This window comes from Podarcis muralis, chromosome Z (assembly GCF_964188315.1).
Source record: "Podarcis muralis chromosome Z, rPodMur119.hap1.1, whole genome shotgun sequence".
NCBI lineage: Eukaryota > Metazoa > Chordata > Lepidosauria > Squamata > Lacertidae > Podarcis > Podarcis muralis.
In genome coordinates, this window is record NC_135673.1 from 49,007,257 (window position 1) to 49,029,813 (window position 22,557).

The following is a 22,557-nucleotide window of genomic DNA, read 5'->3' on the forward strand; positions in this document are numbered from 1 at the left end:
CCAGAATCTTCCCTGGTATTGATGTCAGACTGACTGGGCGATAATTATTTGGGTCCTCTCTTTTCCCCTTTTTGAAAATAGGGACAACATTTGCCCTCCTCCAGTCTGCCGGGACTTCGCCTGTTCTCCAGGAATTCTCAAAGATGACTGCCAGTGGTTCTGAGATCACATCTGCCAGTTCTTTTATTTTTTTAAAAAAGATATTTATTAAAGTTTTAAACGATAAAACAAACTTCACATTCAAAACAGAGTAGAAAAAAAAAGAAAAAGCACCCTCACATTCAATCAAAAAAAGAAAACAGAAAAACACAGTAAAAATCCCACCATAAAAAATAAAAAAGTAGAGGGGGAAAAATACATACAAAAATACATAAAAAAGACATAAAAACCAATTTCTTAATTATTATTCTCATAACCCTCCTTCCAGACTCCCTCACATCTCCCTTTTATGTGTTCCCTTTTACACGATCATGTTCAGCAATGCCTCACCTTCTTTCAAATCTTATTTTATATTATACATTTCAACTATTATGTCTCCAATTTTACCCTTTATTATCAATTTATTTAAGTTTGACATAATATTATTTTAACTTCACCTTAATTCTTATAAACCATTTTTTACGTACTCCTTTCAACTATATCACTAATGCCATATTATCTTTATATCCTGCGTCATTCTAACATTCATACAGTTTGCAATACTTTTGCAAGTAGTCTCTTTTGCAAGTAGTTTCTTCCAGTCCTCCTCCACTAGCTCTTCTCCCAGGTCTCGGATTCTGCCAGTCATTTCTGCCAATTCCATATAGTCTATCAGTTGCATCTGCCATTCTTCCAGAGTGGGCAAATCTTGTGTCTTCCAATGTTTTGCGATGAGTATTCTTGCTGCTGTTGCTGCATACATAAAGAAAGTTCTATCCTTCTTTGGCACCATTTGGCCAACAATGCCCAAAAGGAAGGCCTCTGGTTTCTTGGGGAAGGTATATTTAAATACCTTTTTCAATTCATTATAGATCATTTCCCAGAAGGCCTTAACCCTTGGGCACGTCCACCAAAGATGAAAGAATGTTCCCTCAGTTTCTTTACATTTCCAACACTTATTATCTGGCAAATGATATATTTTTGCAAGCTTGACTGGAGTCATGTACCACCTGTATATCATTTTCATAATATTTTCTTTCAGGGCATTGCATGCCGTGAATTTCACACCAGTGGTCCATAACCGTTCCCAGTCAGCAAACATAATATTATAACCAATGTCTTGCGCCCACTTTATCATAGCTGATTTGACCGTTTCATCCTGCGTGTTCCCTTTTAACAGCAAGTTATACATTCTTGAAAGTACCTTAATTTTAGGTTCTAACAATTCTGTTTCTAATTTCGACTTTTTCACCTGGAAGCCTATTTTTTGTCCATATTAAAAACCTCCCTAATTTGACGATAATGTCTCGCACTTTATCTTTTAGTTTCTCAAAACTCTGCAATCTCCAATTATCTCCTTCTTTTTCTAATATCTCCCAATATTTTGGCCACTTGGCCTCCATATTGAGTCTTTTCTGAGCCTTAGCTTCCATTGGTGACAACCACCTTGGGGTCTTATTTTCTAATAAATCTTTGTATCTTGTCCAGACATTAAACACTGCTTTCCTGACAATATGGTTCTTAAATGCTTTGTGAGCTTTAACCTTGTCGTACCACAGATATGCATGCCACCCAAACACATTGTTGAACCCTTCCAAATCCAAGATATCAGTGTTCTCCAGAAGCAGCCAGTCTTTCAACCAGCAGAAAGCTGCTGATTCATAATACAATTTCATGTCTGGCAAGGCAAACCCCCCTCTTTCTTTAGCATCAGTCAATATTTTAAATTTTATCCTGGGCTTTTTGCCCTGCCAGACAAACTTAGAGATTTCTCTCTGCCACCTCTTGAAACAATCCATCTTGTCTACAATCTGCAAAGTCTGAGACAAAAAGAGCATTTTTGGCAATACATTCATCTTTATAGCAGCGATTCGACCCAACAAGGAAAGCTTCAGTTTTGACCAAATTTCTAGATCCTTTTTGACTTCTGACCAACATTTTTCATAGTTATCTTTAAATAGGTTCAAGTTTTTGGCCGTCATATTAATCCCTAAATATTTCACCTTTTTAACCACATTTAACTCTGTCTCCTTCTGAAACCTTTCTTTTTCCATAATTGTCAAGTTTTTTTTCCAAAACCTTAGTTTTTTGCTTGTTCAATTTAAATCCTGCCACCCGACCAAATTCTTGAATCAGTTCTAAAACCCTTTTCGTACTAGATTCTGGCTCCTGTAATGTCAAAACCAGGTCATCTGCAAAGGCCTTAAGTTTGTATTGTTTAGCTCCGACCTGAATTCCTTCAATCAACCGGTCCCTTCTGATCATGTTCAAGGGCACCTCCAGGACCGAAATAAATAACAATGGAGAGATAGGGCAACCCTGTCGTGTTCCTTTCTCAATTTTAAACTCTTCTGACACCACATTATCAACTATCAATTTTGCTTTTTGTTCTGAATAGATTGCGTCTATGCCATTTTCAAACCCCCGTCCCACTCCCATTCCCTTAAGATTTTTCTTCATAAAGTTCCAAGAAATATTGTCGAAGGCCTTCTCCGCATCAATAAAAATCAACACTGCTTTTGTATTAGTGTTCATTTGCAATAACTCCAAAATGTCAATAATGTTCCTTGTGTTATCAGATAAGTGTCTACCTGGGAGAAAGCCTGCCTGATCTTTATGAATCACTTCATTTAGCACTCTTTTTAATCTACTTGCTAGTATATCTGCAAAAATTTTGTAATCCACATTTAAAAGGGAAATGGGACGGTAGTTTTTAAGTTGTGTCTTTTCAGTTTCAGATTTAGGTATAAGTGTGATGAAAGCTTCTTTCCACGACTCCGGTGCCTTCTTCCCCTCCATAATCTTGTTGCAGACCTCCTTCAGTGGTTGAATTAAATAGTCTTTCAAAGTCTTGTAATACTTGGAGGTTAGCCCATCCGGCCCTGGAGATTTGCCCAATTGCATATTTTGAATGGCACCTTCAATCTCTTGTTCTGTTATGTTATAGTTCAATATTGTCTTGTTTTCTTGAGATAGTTTTGGTAATCCATTATTTCTTAAAAATTTATCTATCTCAGTCTCTTTTTGCGGCCCTTGGGTAAAGAGTTGTTTAAAGTATCTCTGGAAGCATTTTCTAATCTCCACAGGGTTCTGAATGTTTCTCCCTTCAATCTCTAAATTACCGTATTCAGCTTTTGTCTTTTTTTCAACTGCCATGCTAGCAGTTTTCCGCATTTATTAGCCGATTCAAAAGTCCTTTGTCTCATTTGTTTAATTTTCCATTCAACTTCCTGATTTATCAGTTTCATATATTGTGCTTGATAAAGTTTAATTTCTCTCAAAATCTCCTGTGACTTTGGTTTCGATCTTAATTTTTTCTCTCCTTCTTTTATTTTCTCCAAGATCTTATCCTTTTTCTCATTTTGAACTCTTTTTTTTATTGCATTCTGCTGTATCAGAAACCCCCTCATAACCACTTTACTTGCATCCCAGATTACTCTTTTTTCCACTGTAGTTTTCAAATTTATTTCAAAATAGTCACTCAAGTTCTTTTGGGCCTTCTTGACAATCTCCTGATCTCTTAATAAGGTGTCATTCATCTTCCATCTGAAGGAACCAGTTGGAGTTAGTTTCATTTCCATCTTTACTGCATTATGGTCGGAGCAGGTTTTCGGGCAGATTTCCACCTTTTTAATCTTGGGTGCCAGTCCTCTAGTTATCCATATTTGGTCGATTCTTGTCCATGTCATTTTGGCTTCAGAGAAGAATGTCCCCTCTCTTCCTAAGGGGTTTCTTGTTCTCCAGATGTCAATTAGATCCATATTGTCAGTTAATTCAAAAAAGGTTTTTGGTAACCTGCCCTCTTTTGTCATACTTTGGCTTTGTGCTTTGTCCATGTTCGTAGATACCACCCCATTCATATCACCCATCATAATGATGTTATTATAGTCCATATAGTCCAACATCTGCCAGTTCTTTTAATACTCTTGGATGCAGTTCATCTGGCCCTGGAGACTTGAATACATCTAGACTAGCCAAGTATTCTTGTACTATCTCCTTAGTTATTCTGGGCTGTGTTTCCTCTGCTGAATCATTTCCTCCAAATTCTTCAGGTCGGGCATTGTTTTCTTTATTGGAGAAGACTGAGGCAAAGAAGGCATTGAGGAGTTCAGCCCTTTCTGTGTCCCCTGTTTGCATTTCACCATCTTCTCCTCTGAGTGACCCCACTGTTTCTTTGTTCTTCCTTTTGCTATGCACATACCCTTTATATTAATGCCAGCTCTTGACCTATCTCTGAGGTGGGGTCCAGTGCAGGTTTCAGGTGAATGGGGCTCAGAAGGGCAGCAGGTACAGTCGCGGATGGGTGAAGATCAAAGGGCCAGAGATAAAGGCAGAGGCAGAGTGAGACAGAAGGTTAAGCTCCAAAGGAGCAATGGGGAGTTAGAGGAGAAGAAGGCAAATAGAAGAACAAAGGCAGGTAAGAGCATAATGAGAGCCTTGCTAGATCAGACCAAAGGCTCATCTAATCCAACAGTCTGCATCCCACAGTGGACAACAGATGCTTTTGGGGAGCCTGCCAGCAGGACCTGAGTGCAGCAGCAACTCTCCCACCTGTGATCCCCACAACAGAGTAATACTTCCTCTGATCCTGAAGGTAGAGCCCAGGTTGGTGACCATCACTCCCACCCAATAAAGTTATCCACAGTGGGTTCAAGTCAACACTGGTCTTCCCATTCAGCCCTTTCTCCTTGGGAGCATCATCCCCCATTCATTCAAGTCAACAATTGTATTCCCATTGACCTCCTCCACTCCCATCCCTCCTCTGCAACTATCTATATCTGCTCAGTTTTATTTTGATAAGACCCCTGCTGCTTCCCTTGAGTGGAACATCAGCAACAATTTGATGGTTAGGGGATGGCAAAATTCAGCCGTGTGTCCTGACACAGGCAGCTGCAAACTGTTACCAACTCCTAAATGCTAAAACAAGATCACAATTTGCTCCGGAGTGATAAAATGACCCAATGAAGTGAATTGCACTGTGAAAAATAAATGTAAGATGCTATTGCAGATGCGCAAATGATTATTTCATTATCTGGCCAATGTACAAGCGACAGATACAAATTGTTCCAATCATACAGTGATGAAAAAGTAATGAACAATGGATTCTTGAATGAGCAGAGGAAGAAAATAATGAATTGCAGTTTAAATGAAATCAGGAGTCAATGGACTGGATCACAGACTGTCCTTCAGATGCAGGAATTCTGCTTTAATGCTGCCATTTGTAGGGGAAATTGTCCTTTAAAATAAAAGAAATTTCACTCGGTTTGAGAAGGGGGACAGGCAGAGAGGAGAAGCAGAAGGGAGTACTGCACAGACCCCTGGATAAATTAGCAACAGAACAGATTTTAATCTGTCCCTGGCAGTCTCCAGATATACTCTTCCTCACCAAGTTTTGCTAGTAGGCTTTCAAAGAAATATTCACATTGAAATAATCAAAAGATATATCTGTGTCATCTAGGCAATCCCTTGATCTCCCTCTGATCCAGCCATCCCCACCCTGGTGTCCTCCAGATATTGGTGGAAATCAACACTCATCAACCCCAGCCAGCTTAGCCAGTGGTCAAGAGAGTCCAGGGCCTTTCAGCAACAGCTATAGGGCCACAGGTTTTCCACCCATGGCTTACAAGGTCTTTTCTTGACCCCAAGCAGCCAGCATCCTCTTGGCTGAAGTCTCTTCAACTTAGGCACATTGAGGCTCCAACTAGGAGGTGCCTTGAAGGTTAGGCACTAAAATGCCATTCTCCCAGTGCTCCCAGGTTTGGCAACTCCACTATCCGCGATCTGAGCTTCAAAAAAGCAAACCTCAGACAGCAGCTTGCTTTATTTGGCACCCACTTCAGTGCCTAGCTTTTATTTAGTTATAATAATTATTAATTTATTAAATTTATATCCTGCTGTCAGGGGTTCAGGGAGTGAGGCACAGATGAGGGAGGAGACTGAGAGCGAGGGGGAAGAATCCAGGAACGAGGAGGAGGAGGATGACAATGACTTGAGGGCTTCCATGAGTCTCTCAAGTGAATCGGAGGATTCCCAAAAGGGGGCGCCCCTGGTCAGGCCAAGGGGAGCCACAGGGGGGACTCGTCAGGAGCAGGGGAGCAGCAGGGAAACCCCGAGTGGGAGTGGGAGATCGGGGCAGGCTTCCCAGTCGGAACGGAGTGAAGAGGGTGGAGTTCCCAGTGTGACAGGCGGAGCAGAGCAGGAAGCAGAGAGGGGAAGGAGATCGGGGCAAGACGTCCTGCCGGAAGGGGCGGAGAGTAGTGCAGAGAGTAGTATAACTGTCAAGAGGAAGGTCAGGGGTAGCGAACGCGCGCCAAGTTCAAATGTGGAGGCGCGCGGAAATGCGGAGAGCCCGGAGGAGGAGCCTGGTCCCAAAGCACGGAGGAGGGGGGAGCAGGCGTCTGGGGACTCAGTGTCAGGGGAAAGCAGGAGGGAAGGAACCCAGGGGGGCAGAAAGACCCTGCGGAAAAGGAAGGACAGGAAGAGGTGGACCAGCACAAGCCTCTTAAACTGGTGTAGAGGCGGGACTGATTCAGAGGGGACTTCAGCGGTCTAAGCATAACAGACGTGGGGCTGCGCGCCTCGGCTGTGGAACAAACAATGTACTTCAATAAAGACTTTTGTAAATAAAGTGGACTTGGCGTTGGTCTCTTGTGAGCTGGGACCTGAGGCGGCCCTGACACCTGCCCTTTATCCAAAGATCACAGGACAGGTTACAATATTAAAATACAACATGGAAACACAAAATATAATAACAAAAAAACAAAAAACAAAAAACAAAAAACAAAAAAAAAACAGAGGCCCTAGGAGGAGAGGAATGTTTTCACCTGGCACCTAAAGATATGTAATGAAGGCACCAGGTGGGTCTCCCTGGGGAGAGCATGCCACAAATGCTCGGTGGGGAATCACCACCTAAAAGGCCCATTCTTGTATTGCCACACTCTGGACATGTTGCTGGGGTGCACTTTGGTCTTTCAAATTTCAGCAGTGCACTGTGTGAGGCCAAAATTTTGTGTCCCCTCTTGCCTTCTGTTCTGCTCAGTTCTCGATGTCATAGTTGCATTGTCCAATGTGGCAAAATTGGTTGCGCTGGCTGCCCTAAATCTGCCTCTGCTCTCGTGGAGGAGGCACACGAAGAAGGACCTCAGATTATGATCACAGAGTCCGTGTTGGTTCACATGGGGAGAGAGGCTGCCCTTAAGGCTTGCCACAACTCCTTACAAATCATTCACCTACCTGCCTCCTCCTCCTCTTCCCCCAAATCCCGCTTTCCTTTGTTGCTGCTCCAGTGGTCACAGTATAGGAATAAAGGGGGAAAGTCAACACCATGTAAGAAACTGGTGCTCCTAGCTTCTCACATCCTGTGGAACCGTAGTAGCCTGACAGTCATCCAAGGGGGAGGCGGAGCTCCTTCCTTCCATCTATTCTACCACAGTTAGTGAGAAACAAGGAAAGTAAATGGGACAGTGGGGGGGGGAGTGATTTGGACAGGCAGGCTGGAGTGCTTTTCTCCAGCTCTGGTTTGGATCTAAGCCTTTGTGATCATAATGCAGGCCTTATTATGAGATTTGGATTTCTGTCCCAGAGAAATACACCCATAAGAACATAAGAAGAGCCAAAGGGGAACCATCTAGTCCAACGTCTTCTCACAAAGGCCTGTACTGGGAAGCCCACAAACAAGACCTGAGCACAAGAGAAACACTCTCCTCTCTTGTGGTTTCCAGAAACTGCTGTGCAGGAGCCTTGCTACCTCTGACTATGGACACAAAACATAGCCTCCATGATGCCTTTTAGCCACGGATGGCCCTCTCCTCCCTGAATTTGTCCAATCCTCTTTTAAAGCCATCTAAGCTGGTGGCCATTGCTGCCTCCTGTGGGAATGAGTTCCAGAGTTGATGCACTGCATTCACAAGTCTTTCCTTTTCTCTGTCCTGAATCTTCCATTGTTCAGCTTCATTGGAGGCCCACAGGCTCCAGTGCTATGAGAGAGGGAGAAAACCTTTTCCCTCTCCACCTTCTCCAGGCCAGGCATAAATTTCTTCCGTTATGGCACCTCCTCCTTGCCTTTTCTCTAAAGTCCCTAACGCTGCAAGATTTCCTCACAGGGGAATCACTCCACCAGGATCATTTTTGTTGTCCTTTTCTGAATCAATTCTATCTCTACAGAAGCCTTTTTCAGGAGAGGTGACCAGAACTGTACACTGTACTCCAAATGCAGTTCCATTATAGATTTGTATGATAACATTATGATAGCAGTTTTATTTTCCATTTATTTCCTAACGACCCCAGCACGAAACCCACTTTTTTGACAGCTGCTGCATACTGCCCCCTCCCCCCCAAAAAAACACTCCAGTCCTCTGCTATTTGCACAACATTGTCCCTGCTGTCATTTGAAAATTGCTTTTTCACAAGAGAGAAAAGAGCCCCTGGTTCCGCTTTAAGAGGGTGGCTTCCACAGCCTGCCCCCACCAGCCCCTGCCGGCGTCAAAGTGGTGTAGGAAGATTTGCAACACCTCTGTGTGGAGATGAAGGACTTCTATTTCAGAGCTCAAAGTCTCATGTGAAAGAAAAGGTCATTTCCCATTACAACTTGCTCAATGGCCTTGGAATATTGACTGGGACCTTTTCCTTTTAACAGCATCAACAAAGACCGGCAGAATACAATGATTCTTCAGCTCCATCAATAGGCCTGGATGGATGTCGACGCAGCACACATCAGAGAATAGGATTTGCCTTGCCCAGTGGACCACAATAAATACTGGCAGGGCGAAGAGAAGTCAATGAGGAGGAGAAAAAGATGTCTCTGTTGCACGGAGGTGCATGGGAAGTGGCAGCCGGTTGCCGTCTTAACACATATTGGAGACACACTCCATTAAGAACCTATCAGTCCTTTGGAGGTCGGTGTGACCTTGAGATGCGTCCTGAATAAATGCCAGGAGGATCTTAATCCAGATCAAATTGCAGCTTTCAAAAGTGTGAGAGGAGGGGCTGCCTAATTACAACATTAATAATAATAATATTAGTAGCGGGAGTATTTTTGTCCCATTGATCTATGCGCAGAGCACTTTAAGAAGTATGAGAAGGCGGGTGCAGAGTCTACAGTATAAACAGCCCCAAATGGGGAGATGATAGAGGGAAGAGTAGAGCACAAAAGCAAAGGGCTGGGCATCATCAGCCTGCTGCCTCACCCCCCCAGCCCCCCGTCAGCTTTGCTAGGGAGCAGAGGGGTGGCTGGCAGTGAAACTGGATTCTTTGCATTTTGAAATGAGAAACTCCCTAATTCGCACTTCTCATACCAACAGGCGAATTGAAACACAGCTGCCCTTCAAAATCCACACTCCCAATTTTGCAGTACTGTTCTCTGACTAAACAGTACAAACAAAATTGTGTTGTATTAGCAAACCTTGCTGCTGTGACAACAACAGCAAAGTGTTTATCAGGATAAATTCAGACTAAAATGCTGACAAGGATTTTTCTTTGTTTGCAAATTGCTGTGGAGAACTGAATTTAAGGCTGCAAAAAATGAGAAACCCAATTGGATGGATCCAATTGGCATCAGTTTCAGAAACTATTATTTCCCAGCATAGAAGCCAGCTCCTGGGGGCCAAGCTCCCTTTGGTTCCTCAAAAAAATACTTGAGGGGGGTGATTCCCCCCCCCAGTTGATGGGCATTGCCACTGAAATGGTGTGCATGCACCATGACATATGATCAATTGAAGGGGGGGGCTTACCTGGGCCTCCAGCAATATTTTATTCAAGTTGTCACCCCTGTTTCCCAGCATGCCGCTGGCTAATTACCATTTGGGGAGCCAGGCCACAATGTCCTTCGTAGAGTGGTGAGAGACTGGGAGCCCTGAAAGGAGCCGGTTCAGATGCTGACCCAGCCCCAGAGACAGGCGAACCACCACCCACCACCCACAATCCCTCTATCCTATAGACATGGAGAGAACCACAGTTGAACATTCCTTCCTTGTGTCAGGGCCACAGCAAGCATCAGGGCTGCACACGGACCGAACGATTGGAGCGCACCCCGCCGTGGGGATTCGAACCACCGACCATACGATCGGCAAGTCCTAGGCGCTGAGGTTTTACCCACAGCGCCACCTGCGTCCCCCAACAATAAACTACAAACAGATTAAAGCATATATCAACATTCTGCAAATCTGGATAGGTTTTTAGCAGATTTTGAAAAGAGTACAGCGAAGGCACCTGCCTGGCATCAATAGGCAGAGAGTTCCAGAGTCTGCCCCGCTGAAAGATCAGTTTCTTACAAATGTGGGACGGGTGTTATACAAATGTGGGACCTATAATAGTGCCAGTTCTGCAGATCAAAGCTGTCAACTGGGGTAAGGCCAGGGGTAAGGTCAGGGGTCCTCAAACTTTTTAAACAGGGGGCTGGTTCACTGGCCCTCACACACTGCTGTGGGCCAGACTATAGTTTGAAAAAATATGAACAAATTCCTATGCACAGTGCACATATTTTATTTGTGGTGCACAAAAAATAGGAAAAACAATACAATATTTAAAATGAAGAACAATTTTAATCAACATAAACTTATTAGTATTTCAATGGGAAAGGGCTGATCTCTGCTAGTCGAACCTGTAGAACCATCCGTCATACCTACTGGCTGCCACTGGCTTCTTTTACAGAGAAGCTCTTTTAACTCCAGCCTCAGTTAGCCACCTTTAATCCTTTGCAGCCTGCCCTCCCTCCAGCTTGCCATGCTTGCAGGCAACCTATTCGGGGGGGGTGGGGTCTTAGCACATGGGGGTCTTAGCACAGATTGAAAGGGGACTTGCAGAAGGGTGAGACTGCCTCTCAGGCCCAAGCAAGCCAATTTGTTTCCCCCCTCTCAATTTGTCCCTTCCCTGGGAGGAAAAGAACATAGCTCAGTGACCAGCAGCTGCCACTCAGCGCCAAGCAGGCATTTGGCTGATTAACGTCCTGTGGCCTTTTAAATGCGTTTGTGGGAGGGGGGCATTGGTTTGTTTTTATCTTATCTTATTATGTTTTCTGGTGCTCTCATTTTGTATTTCTGTGTTGTGAATTGCCCTAGGATTTTCGGATGAAGGGCAGTGAAATATACTCGGAGTCGAGAGTGGATTTCATGCTCTTTATTCAGCTCATGGCAGTGGGGAATGGAAGTTCCCCCAAAATATCTGCTTTATATACATTATCTACACAATGGGCCGCATGTGATTGGCTAATTCAGGGATTCTCCTGTAGGCCAATCAGGTTGCAGATTCCCTTCCACCTGGAGCTGGATTGGGTGGCTCCTGCGGACCAATCAGACATCTGTATTGTTCTAGGACCAATCAGACTGCTGCCTTTTGGATCCTATTCAACTCAGTACATAACACCCCTCCCCTCTAAGTTCCAGTCCTGCTCAGGAGGTTGCATTCATAGTCCTCAAGGTACGCCGGCCGCCTATGTGTGCGTTGCGGCCTGGGGTATTCCCTGGTCAGGGGTTTGGGTTCTGGCTCGTGTTCCAAGAATGCTGGCTGTGATGGGGCTGTTTGGTCTGGCACAACTGGCTCGCTCAGTTGTGGTTCTGGTTCCAGTGTCCTTTCGGCCTCACGGGTCCTCTCTGTATTAACTGATTCTGCCTCCCCTGCTGGCCCCTCCTGCTCCACAGACTGACTGTGGCAGGTACCCATGCCGGGCCTGCCCCAAAATTCTTTGTGTACACTGGGTCCTGGGCCATGAAGGTCTGGAGGTTCCTACCTTCCCCCACCACTACCTCAACCTGAGCTCTATTGGGGTGAAGGCGGTCCAGTCTGATTGCAAGGCGCCAGCCCATTAGTAGTTCAGCGGGGCTCCGGCCAGTCGTTGAGCTGGGGGTGCTGTGCTGTGCTAGAAGGAATGTGGCAAGGCGGCACTCCCAGTCCCCTTGCGTCATGCGGCGGAGGGTGTTCTTGGTGGTCCGCACCATGCGCTCTGCTTGGCCGTTGGTGGCAGGGTGGAATGGCTCCGAGCGGCTGTGGCGGATGGCGTTCTGTGCTGTGAAGGTCTGGAATTCTCCTGACGTAAATGCAGTCCCGTTGTCGGAGATGAGAGTGTCAGGGAGCCCGTGGGTTGCAAACAGCCTGCGTAGTACCCAGATGGCTGCGGACGTGGAAGTGGATGGTACCAGTGCGACTTCCAGCCATTTGGTGTAGGAGTCCACCACTATGAAGAATGTTTTCCCCTGAAAGGGGCCAGCGAAGTCCACATGCAGGCGTGACCATGGTGCTCGGGCGGACTCCCAGGACTGGACTGGGGCCCTTGGGGGATCTGGGCGGGATTCTTGGCACACCTGGCAGTGTTTGACCCAGGCCTCTATCTCTCCGTCGATCCCCGGCCACCACACATAACTCCTTGCAAGGGCCTTCATTCACACCCCTGGGTGTGTCTCGTGTAGGGCTGTGAGGACCCTTTTGCGGAGGGGATGGGGAATGACAACCCTGCTTCCCCATAACAGGCACTCCTTGTGGGCCGACAATTCATGTTTGCGGGTTGTGTAGCCCGTGAATTCTGGCCCGGGCCTGCTGCTGGGCCAGGACCCGGGAGATGACCCTATCTTTCTTGGAATGGTGCGCAACTTCTTGTGCCAGAATGGGGCGGTCGGGAAGCAGCTCCAGGCTCATAACCTCTTGCGCGGGTGCTGGGTTGGGGCCTGTTTCCGGTAGTGGTAGCCTGCTGAGGGCGTTCGTGTGGCCTATCGCCTTCCCAGGGCGGTGAATCAGTGCATACTGGTAGCTGGCAAGGAAAATTGACCACCTGAGGACGCGAGGAGACAGCACTTGGGGAGTCTGCTTTTCAGGGGCAAACAAGCCAAGCAACGGCTTGTGGTCAGTCACCACGGTAAAGCCCATACAAGAAATCATGGAATTTTTTTACTCCCTTCACGATTGCCAGACCCTCCTTGTCTGGGCAGGGGAGAGAGAGAGGCAGAGATAAAAGGAGGGATACGCCGCCTGAACCTTCCCGAGGAGTAAGGAAGGAGTAAGAAAGGCAGGGTCCGCCGCAAAATGACTGTTAAGTAATTAAATCCACCTTGGTGGGGCAGGGGGAGGGGCGCTCGAATCCCTCACCAGCAAATGCCTGGCTTAACAAGAACAGCATTAGCAATATTGTTGTTGTTGTTGTTGTTGTTGTTTTAAACACACACCCCACACACCCTTGAGCCTGAGGGAGCTGGTGGATCGCCTCATGGAGACTTAAGGGAATAAACGAGCTACTGCAGCCAGCTTCATCCAACTGGAGGCCCAGCTCTCCCTGCTCCATGCAGTCACGGGAGGCCCTCCCTCAACGCAAGTGCCACCCTCCCAGGTGCTGAGTCTCACCCTCTGAGACTGGCCCCCAACCCAATCGCAAGCCCACGCTTCCTCACACGTGTCCCACCCACCAGTCCCGAGTTCGTCCAGGAGCCAATTCCCGCCCCACCCTCCTCCTCCAAGTCCCGCCTCTGATACTTCACTTAGCAGGCGGGCTGGGTTCAGGACCCTGGAGGGCCGGATGCGGCCCGCAGCCCATAGTTTGAGGACCCCTGGCTAAGGCAAACTTACAGATAAACTGGTCCCAAGTTGCTAAAAAACAAGAATTGCAGTTTTGTGCTACTTAAACTATCAGGCTGTGCCAAGGGCTGGAAAAGGTAGGAAATGAGGAGGAGGCGGAGGAGAAAGACGTTGGGCTCCATCTCCTTCCCTTCTTTCCCCCTGTGGCATACAGAGCTCAATGCTCCTAAGAGGCCACCTAAGCCCCATCTGCTCTGCATTTAGAGCAGCCTCAGAGCACTTTAAACGGTCATTGCTTCCCCCAAAGAATCCTGGGAATTGTAGTTTGCTAAGGTTGCTGAGAGTTGTTACAATATCCCTATTCCCCTCACAGAGCAATGATTCCCTGGAGATAGAGATTAATTGGGAGAGGGGAGGGGAGGGAGGGGGGCAGAATACCCCAGAGTGGCTATGCTGTCATTTGCAGCCAGCTCCTGCTGGGCTGATGCTTGCAAGCTGCACACACAGCCTTCTTAATTATTATTTTTTTACAAAAATATGATGGTGATTTTGATTATGATTAAAGGCACTCTCACCCAGCTGGGGAGTCAAGCCCTCCACCTGCTGCCTGGAAAGGGTCAGGCAAACCTGGAGATTTCAGGTCAGACTTTGAGGTTTGGAAATCCTCGTCTGCCACCAGCCTATCTTGTTTGATGCTCTGAATATCAACTCTGGCCTGTTTTGGACCCAGCACATGCCTTTACCAACTTGGAACAGGGCTAGGTGAAACTTTATTTTTGCCATGCAACTTGGGACTCTCCACCTTGGCACAGATGTCCGACTTCATTCTTTCTGGCAGCCTCTCTCTGAAATGAGGAGGGAAAAGCAGAAAAGCACATCTCCACCCCTCCAGAGAGCTTGCCAGAAATCCCAGTGCCAAGGTGATAATTAAGCACATAAACCTTTATTTCTTCCCAATAAATTGTTGAACTCATTCTATAAAAAATCAAATGCCACCTATGAAGGCTGTGAGTGGGACAGAGGGAGCTGGTGCCTCATCAAGGCTCTTGAGAGCAGCTGAAATCTACTGGGTTCAGATTCATACAATCATAGAACAGAAGAGTTGAAAGGGACCCCAAGGAACATCTAGTCCAATACAGCAAACATAGCAGTCAGAGCTCAATAATCCCTGGCCACCCAACCTCTGCTTAAAAACCCCCATTGAATTAGATAAATAGGCACCACTCCGGCGGGAAGGTAAACGGTGTTTCCGTGAGCTACTCTGGTTGGCCAGAAGTGGCACATGACCTGGAAGCTGTCTGCGGACAAACGCCGGCTCCCTCGGCCAATAAAGCGAGATGAGTGCTGCAACCCCAGTCGGCCATGACTGGACCTAATGGTCAGGGGTCCCTTTACCTTTACCTTCCAAAGTTCCACTATTGAACAGCTCTTACTGTTATAAAGTTCTTCCTGCTGTTTAGTTGGAATCTCCTTTCTTGTAATTTGAATCCATTGATCTGGGTCCTACCCTCCAGAACAGGGCAAAGGTATTTGAAGATGACATATCTCTGCTCAGTCTTCTCTTCTCCAGGCTAAACAAACCCAACTCCCCAAGACCACATTCCCTTCTGGACGGGCTGCATGCCAGTAATGGGAGTAATGGGAAGTGGGTGCAGCAATGAGTATGAATTTTGTGGGATAGCCAACCTCTTACAGCCAACATGCTCAAGTCTAAGTAACACACGAAGGGGTTAATACCATAAAGAGTCTGTCCAGGCTTAGCACCCCATCCCATTGAACTGAATTATTCCATACCTCGTTTGCTGCTGCATTATTTAATCTATCTGAGAAAGTAATATGAAGAAATGAAGCCAAATAATAAAAAAAGAAATCATTGCTGTTGTGGAAATGAATGGTCTTAGAACTGAAAATACAATTGCTCAGTGTGACCTTTTCAAACAGCATTACAAGAAATCGTAGTCTCAGGGTAAAAATTGCACCATGCTTGTCCTAATTTGGCTTGTTTATAATGGTTATTTAATATCAGGGGCAAGGCCAGTGGAAGCGTCCTGGTGAAGGCATAATTACCTGTGTATGTTCTACATAAGTGAAGCATAGCAAGAAGTGTTGAATGGGCTGGCAGGAATTTAAGGACGGTGGTGGGGCGGGGGAGAGAGATAAAATTATGAATAATCAATGCAATAGTTGCCTGCTGCCTGCTTCCACAATTGAGTACCCTCCAGATGTTCACAGAATGGTAGAGTTGGAAGGGACCCAAGGGTCTAGATGACCCAAGGGTCCAACCTCCTGCAGTGCAGGAATCTCAGCTAAAGTATCCATGACAGATGGCCATCCAACCTCTGTGCAAAAACCTCCAGGGAAGGAGAGGCCACAACCTTTGTTGTTGGACTGTTACCTCATAAGACCATAAGATGTTGGATGAGGCCAATGGCCCATCTATTCCAGCAACCTGTTCTCACAGTGGCCATCCAGATGCCTTCTCTGGGAAACCTGTGACTGGCTGCACAAGAACTGACTCCTTTTGGAAATGAGCCATTGCCCAGACCCGTGGAAATATTATTCAAACTTTTACTGGAAGAACTCTTTAACATAAAACAGAATGCATCAGATGGTATGTCCAGAATGTCCATACAATGCCTTGTGCTGTCCAGCACAGGCTCAGCATCTTACAAGATATGAAACAATCCAAACAGAACTACAGTGGTACCTCTGGATACAAATGGGATCCGTTCCGGATCCCCGTTCACATTCTGAAGCGAACGTAACCAGCGCCTGTGCGTCTGTGCATGCATGGGTCGCGATTCGCTGCTTCTGCGCATGCTGTGACATCATTTTGACCACCTGTGCATACGCAAGCGGCGAAACCTGGAAGTAACGTGTTCTGTAACCTGAAACCTGAAAACGCTCAACCTGAAGCATATTTAACCCGAGGTATGACTGTATAAGCAAAGGTCTCCACAGCCTGCATGCCAGCCTCTTCTGGTCTTTACTCTTCCTTCAGGGGAGATTCACTTACATCCTTCTGTTCTCTGTCCTTTTCTGAGGAAGACTATCAGCCACCACCCTTTAGTGATGGGGAATTTCCAGCTCAATACCTTTGTCACCAGATCTAAGTTTAGAATAGTTTAGAGAAACAGATAAACAATCAGCAGTTATTAATCAACCCATTAAGGAGCTCAGAGTCCTTTAGAAAACAACTGTGGGAAAACCCCAGTGTTAGCAATGCACATTTAGCCATTTTCCATTTTAAACCATCATTAATACACATACATTTTTCACTTCTGTGTGAATTGAATCAATTAACCTGCCATGTAATCTTGCCTGTGGCCCCTAAACGAGCTTGCTCTCCTAGCATGGCTGGTGCACCGAGGCAACCTGAGGCAACTTGGGAGGCAATGCTCCTCCCGCCCCACTAGGATGTGGATCGATCAAGATCTGTGGTGGGAGCAAAGCGTCTGTGGCACATCTTGCCTCAGGCACCAAAAAATATTGGGCTGCCCTGGCTTTTACACACACTCACATAAACACAAACACACTTCTTTTGCTCCGCTTTTATTTATTTATCCTGAAGTATTTTATCCAGCAAAACAATGGCTCCCAGCAGCGGCAGAGCAAGCCAATCGGGCACCTGGGGCAGCGCACATGCCCTGCGCCCAGGGGTGGGGCCAGCCGGGGTAGGATGCTCCACAAGGCCTCCAAGGAGTCTGCCTGCCTCCTCCCACTCAGCCGCCCTACAGGGGAGGTGGAGGTGGTGGGTGAACCGTTTGGGGCAGTGTGGAGCCTGCGGGAGCCCAAGCCACTGCACCACTCCCAGGAGAGATGTGTGGCTTGGGCGCGCTGCAGGCCCCGCGGTGAGTGCCGCCCGGCATTTTGTCACCCCCTCAGTGGTGACACCCAAGGCGAATTGCCCCCACCACACCACTCTTCCTCCACCCCTAGCTCCCAGAGCAGATGACAAATGTCAATGATAAGACAGTTCTACTCTTGCAATCTGGGACTTATATTGTTGTTCGGATGTGTGGAATGATATGTGTTTCCATCTGGTTTTAGTTTATTGTTGATTTTAATTATTTTCTGAATTGCTCTTAACTCTCGTCTCTTTCCCACTAGCTATTGTAAGATGGAATGGCTGCTTAATTGCTGCAGTTGAGATCCCATCTGATCCAAGAACATTAGAAACAAGAGAAAACTTCTGGAACTCTAGACCTGGCATGTTAACATTACCTGGCTTCAGCCTGGAGAATAACTGCCAGTACTTTTACTTTTACATTAAATCCAGGTGTAGAAAGATTTTGCAGCCCGTTCATGGCATCCAGGGAAGTTCTCAGCATTGGTAATAATTATTCCTTGACTGCCACTTAGTGGCAACAAGCAGAAAGAGCTGGATGCCAGGAGTTATTTTAGCATTGTGGGTGGAGGGGGGAGGGAAATAATGGCTCTTTTTTCTGCAAGGGTTTGGTGGAAGTCAGGGGTGGGAAATGCATTCACTCCTTGCGAGGAATGCTGAGTAGCAGGAGCGTCCTTGCTCATTATGATGAGTCGAAGCCGCTGGTCCTGGCATGTGATGCCTCTCAATACGGCCTGGGGGCGGTGCTGAGTCATAGGGAACCGGATGGGTCGGAAAAGCCCATCTCTTTCTATTCCCGTACGTTGTCGCCCACGGAGCGCAACTATGCTCAAATTGACAAAGAGGCGCTTGCAATTGTGGCAGGAATCAAAAAGTTCCATGATTATGTGTACGGTCGCCATTTCTCCATTGAAACGGACCACAAACCACTGTTAGGGTTGTTCAACCCGAACAAACAAACGCCACAAATTCTCTCCCCCAGAATGTTGCGTTGGTCTATATTCCTGAACGGGTTCCAGTACACCTTGACCCATGTGCCGGGGAAACGGTTGTGCCACGCTGATGCCCTGAGTCGATTGCCCCTTCCTGGCGGGAGCAATGAGGATCCTGCTCCAGTGGAGCACATAATGATGCTGGAAACACTTCCGGGGGCTCCTGTAACGGCTACTGATATAGCTGAGAAAACGAGGAAAGATGCTGTTCTCTCCCATGTGCTCACTTGGGTGGGGAGGGGGTGGCCAGGTGGTCCGCATGAAGACAAATTCAGGCCTTATGCGACAAGGCAGCACGAGTTGTCCATGCATAAGGGTTGTCTCCTGTGGGGAGATAGGGTGATCATCCCAGCACCACTGAGAAACAGGGTTCTTGAGACGCTTCACATGGGACACCCGGGAATGGTCAGGATGAAGTCGCTAGCCCGATGTTATGTGTGGTGGCCTGGAATGGACCAGAACATAGAACAATGGGTACGAACATGCAAGGCATGCCAAGAGGTGCGGCCAGAAGTGGCCAGAGCACCAGTTCACAGTCCAGATCTCCCTGGAGCCGGCTGCACTTAGATTTTGCTGGGCCATTCCAGGGGAAGGTCTTTTTGGTTATCGTCGATGCATATTCCAAATGGTTAGAAGTGGCGATGGTCCCTAGCATGGCATCAGCTGCCGTAATCAAGGTGTTGAGGCAGCTGTTTGCAACCCACGGGTTACCTGAGACCATTGTATCAGATAATGGGGCAGCTTTTGTATCCCAAGAATTCAGGGCATTCTTGGCTGATAACTTCATAAGAGGGGTCACATCCGCGCCCTTTCACCCATCCTCCAATGGGCAGGCTGAGCGCATGGTAAGGACAGCCAAAGAATCCATTGTGCGCTTAATGGAGGGTAACTGGTCAGCTCGCACCGCGCGAATGTTATTTTTGCAGCATGCGACGGCGTGTACTGCGACGGGCAAGTCGCCAGCTGAGCTGCTCTTGGGTAGAAGACTGGTAACGGTGCTGGATTATGTCCACCCGTATAAAATGCCAAACCGTAATTCAAGAGCAACCCCCCAGGCTGAGACTGACACAACAAGGTATCTCGCCCCTGAAGATCTGGTCTGGGTGAGGAACTATTCACGAGGTTTGTGGTGGGTGGCTGGTGTGGTCACCCGGACTAGTGGACCTGTGTCCTATTATGTGTCCTTGGAAAATGGGCAAGTTTGGAAGAGACATATAGATCAGCTGAGGCGCCGGGCGCTCAGCAGGGAGGAGTCAGATAATTCATCCCTGGTTAACGATGCAGAGCTGCAAGACCAGAGTGAAAATGGCCCAGAGGTGCAGTCACCAGGGGCTTCAGCAAATGAACCAGGGTCTGCTAGTCCTCAGGATGACGAGGTACAGGTAGGGGACCCTGAGATGTCTGGGACTCCATCTGTTCCTGACGAAACCCCTATAGCAGCCCCCCTACCACAGGTAACACCCAATCCAGAACCGGCAACACCTGTTGTCAGGAGATCAAGTAGAAGTTGTAGGACCCCACAGTACCTGAGAGATTACGTCTGCTGTGCTCACTAGGGGGGGAGGGGTGTTGTGTATTGAGTCAAAGGATTTTATATCTGTATTATTATTATTGTCTGTATTTGCATTAGGGTAAAGTAACTGCCTTTTGGTTCCAGAGGGTACAGCTACTATTGGTTCATTTAAGCTGCTGTATTTGGATCCTCTGTCTTATTGGTTTCCTCCAAAAGGCAGGACTGTGATTGCCTGATATTGTTCCCTCCGAAATGTATCCTTTCTAGCTAGTTCCCTGTCCCTATAAATGTAGCTCTTCCCTCCTCAGGTCTCAGTCTTGTTGCTTAAATAAAGAAGTGTTACTAGAGAACTGACTCCCGCATATTGTGTCAAGAGAGCTGAAATCACAACACTTAATACGTATTCTGAATCCAGGTTGCAAAGCCACAACTTTATTATTTAGCTAAGGGCCATCAATTGTACAAAAAGGATTGGGCTTGGAGAAGGATAAAAACAAAGGAACACACCCTAACCCTCCGACACTGCAAGCATACTAATAAACAGCGCATTGCAAAAGAGGTGATACCACTGCCGTTTACAATTTAGCTTAAGGCAGTTTAACCCAAAGTTAGCAACTGTCTATTATCTGCCCCCCACCCCATTCTCCCAACTTTCTTCACGCTTGCAGCCTTCTATATGGAATCCACCTGTTCCCTTTTTATAGGCAAGAAGGCAACTAGGTAGGTGGCTTGATTAAATATTGGCGGGGGGGGGGGGGTCCTGCCAGAAAGACCAGTAGGTTCTGTTCTCCACAATCCCTTTCCATCTGGGGCAGAGATGGGAAGCAGGGCTCACTGCCAGCTTTGCTGAAGTGTATCAAGCATTCCCAGTCCCTGAACTGTTCCAGCTAATCATTACTGCATAAGAACAACTGTTTAAGAATTAGTGCCTGAGGCTGATATTTCCCCCTCTTCTCTCCTGGTGCATTTCCCCTTGTTTCCCCACTTTTTTTAGATTGTAAGCCTGTGGGGCAGGGACTGTATTGTTTTAATTGCCTGCATGCAAGCTATTCTGGGAGCCTTTTGGGTGGAAGAGCATGGCATAAATTCTGCTGGAAGAATTGTATATGTTACAAAGTTCTATGTATGCACATTTTGGGAGAGAGGGGGAGGGGAGAATTTTCCTCTGCTAACATTATTATCCTCTCATCTATAGTGCTGGTGCTTTGGCCTTCAAATGTCTTGGAATATCAACTGCTCACAGCAAGACAACCAACCTGTATGCTATGAAAAATTAATATATAAAAATTAAAATATGCCTTAATAGGTCAGACACCACAGGTTTTTCCAAAGGTCAGCTGCGTTGCGCTCTGAATTCACATTTCAAAAAACGGGCTTGTGATTTTGATTCCAGCTTAGTTCTCCAGGCTGCTTTTATTTTAAAAAGGCACAATGTCACAATTTAATTAAAAACAAACAAATCAGAAAGAGAGAGGGGATGAGTTTTTTATTCAAAAGCACTTGTTCAGATCCAAAGGCTGACTCTCCCGAGCCAGAGCACAAGAGCATGGCTTCCTTGCTGACACTCAGTTCAGAATCGCACCCAGAGAAGCTATTTCTTTTACGGTGCTTCTGTCCATATGAATTTTAATGAAGGCACAGATTAGTTGGGCATCTGAGAGCCATTTGCATTCTTGTTTGAACAAATCACACTTCTCGCTTCGGAAAATGAAATGTTTATCTTTCATTTGTCCATCCCACGGCTTTGCACAGAGGAAACCTGGATTCTGAAAGCTAAGGTTGTGCCAAGAACCAATTCCACCACTCCAGTCTTGTTCCTTGGGGAAGGGTCTCAAGAGCTGGCTGTTTTCAACCTTATCCAACTCAGAACTGTTGTGAAGGATGAGGCCATTTCAGGGAAGCCATCCTCAAGCTGTTGCTCTCCAAATGGTGGCGGAGGGCAATTTCCCATCTCCACTGACTGACCCCTAGCCATCCTGGGTGGGGCTGATGGGTAGTGGGGACCAGCAACACTTGGAGGGCACCAGGTATGGGGAGGCTGGTTCCATCTTCAGATAGGGCTAGGAATATCCCTTGCCTGAGACCCTGGAGAGCAGCTGCCAGCCAGTGTGTTTCATTTCATTTATTGAATTTCTATGCTGCCCTTCATCCAAGGAACCCAGGGCAGTTTACAATATAAAATTTGTTGTACCACCGTGAATGGTGGTTTTTATTGATGTATTTTTATTTTGTTCCGTTGTATTTTGGTTTGGGGTTGGATATTGAGTGGGGTGGGGATTTGTTTTGTTGGTACAATTGTTTTTGGTTTGATTCGTTTTCTATTCTGTAAATGGAGGTTGGTTTGAGGCTTGGGATTGCTACCGTGGAGGGGCGAGGGAGGTATGGCGGTGGGGGCAGATGTCATAGGCGAAGGGGATCGAGATACGGATATGCTCGTACCCCTTCCAATCTGCGCCCCATCCCGAGGGACGAGGGTAGGGTGAGCAAGGATTACTCACCTCCGTCACTGGTGTTGTGCAATGCCAGGTCTATAGGCAACAAAACCGCCACCCTGCGAGACTTCTTCACCTCGC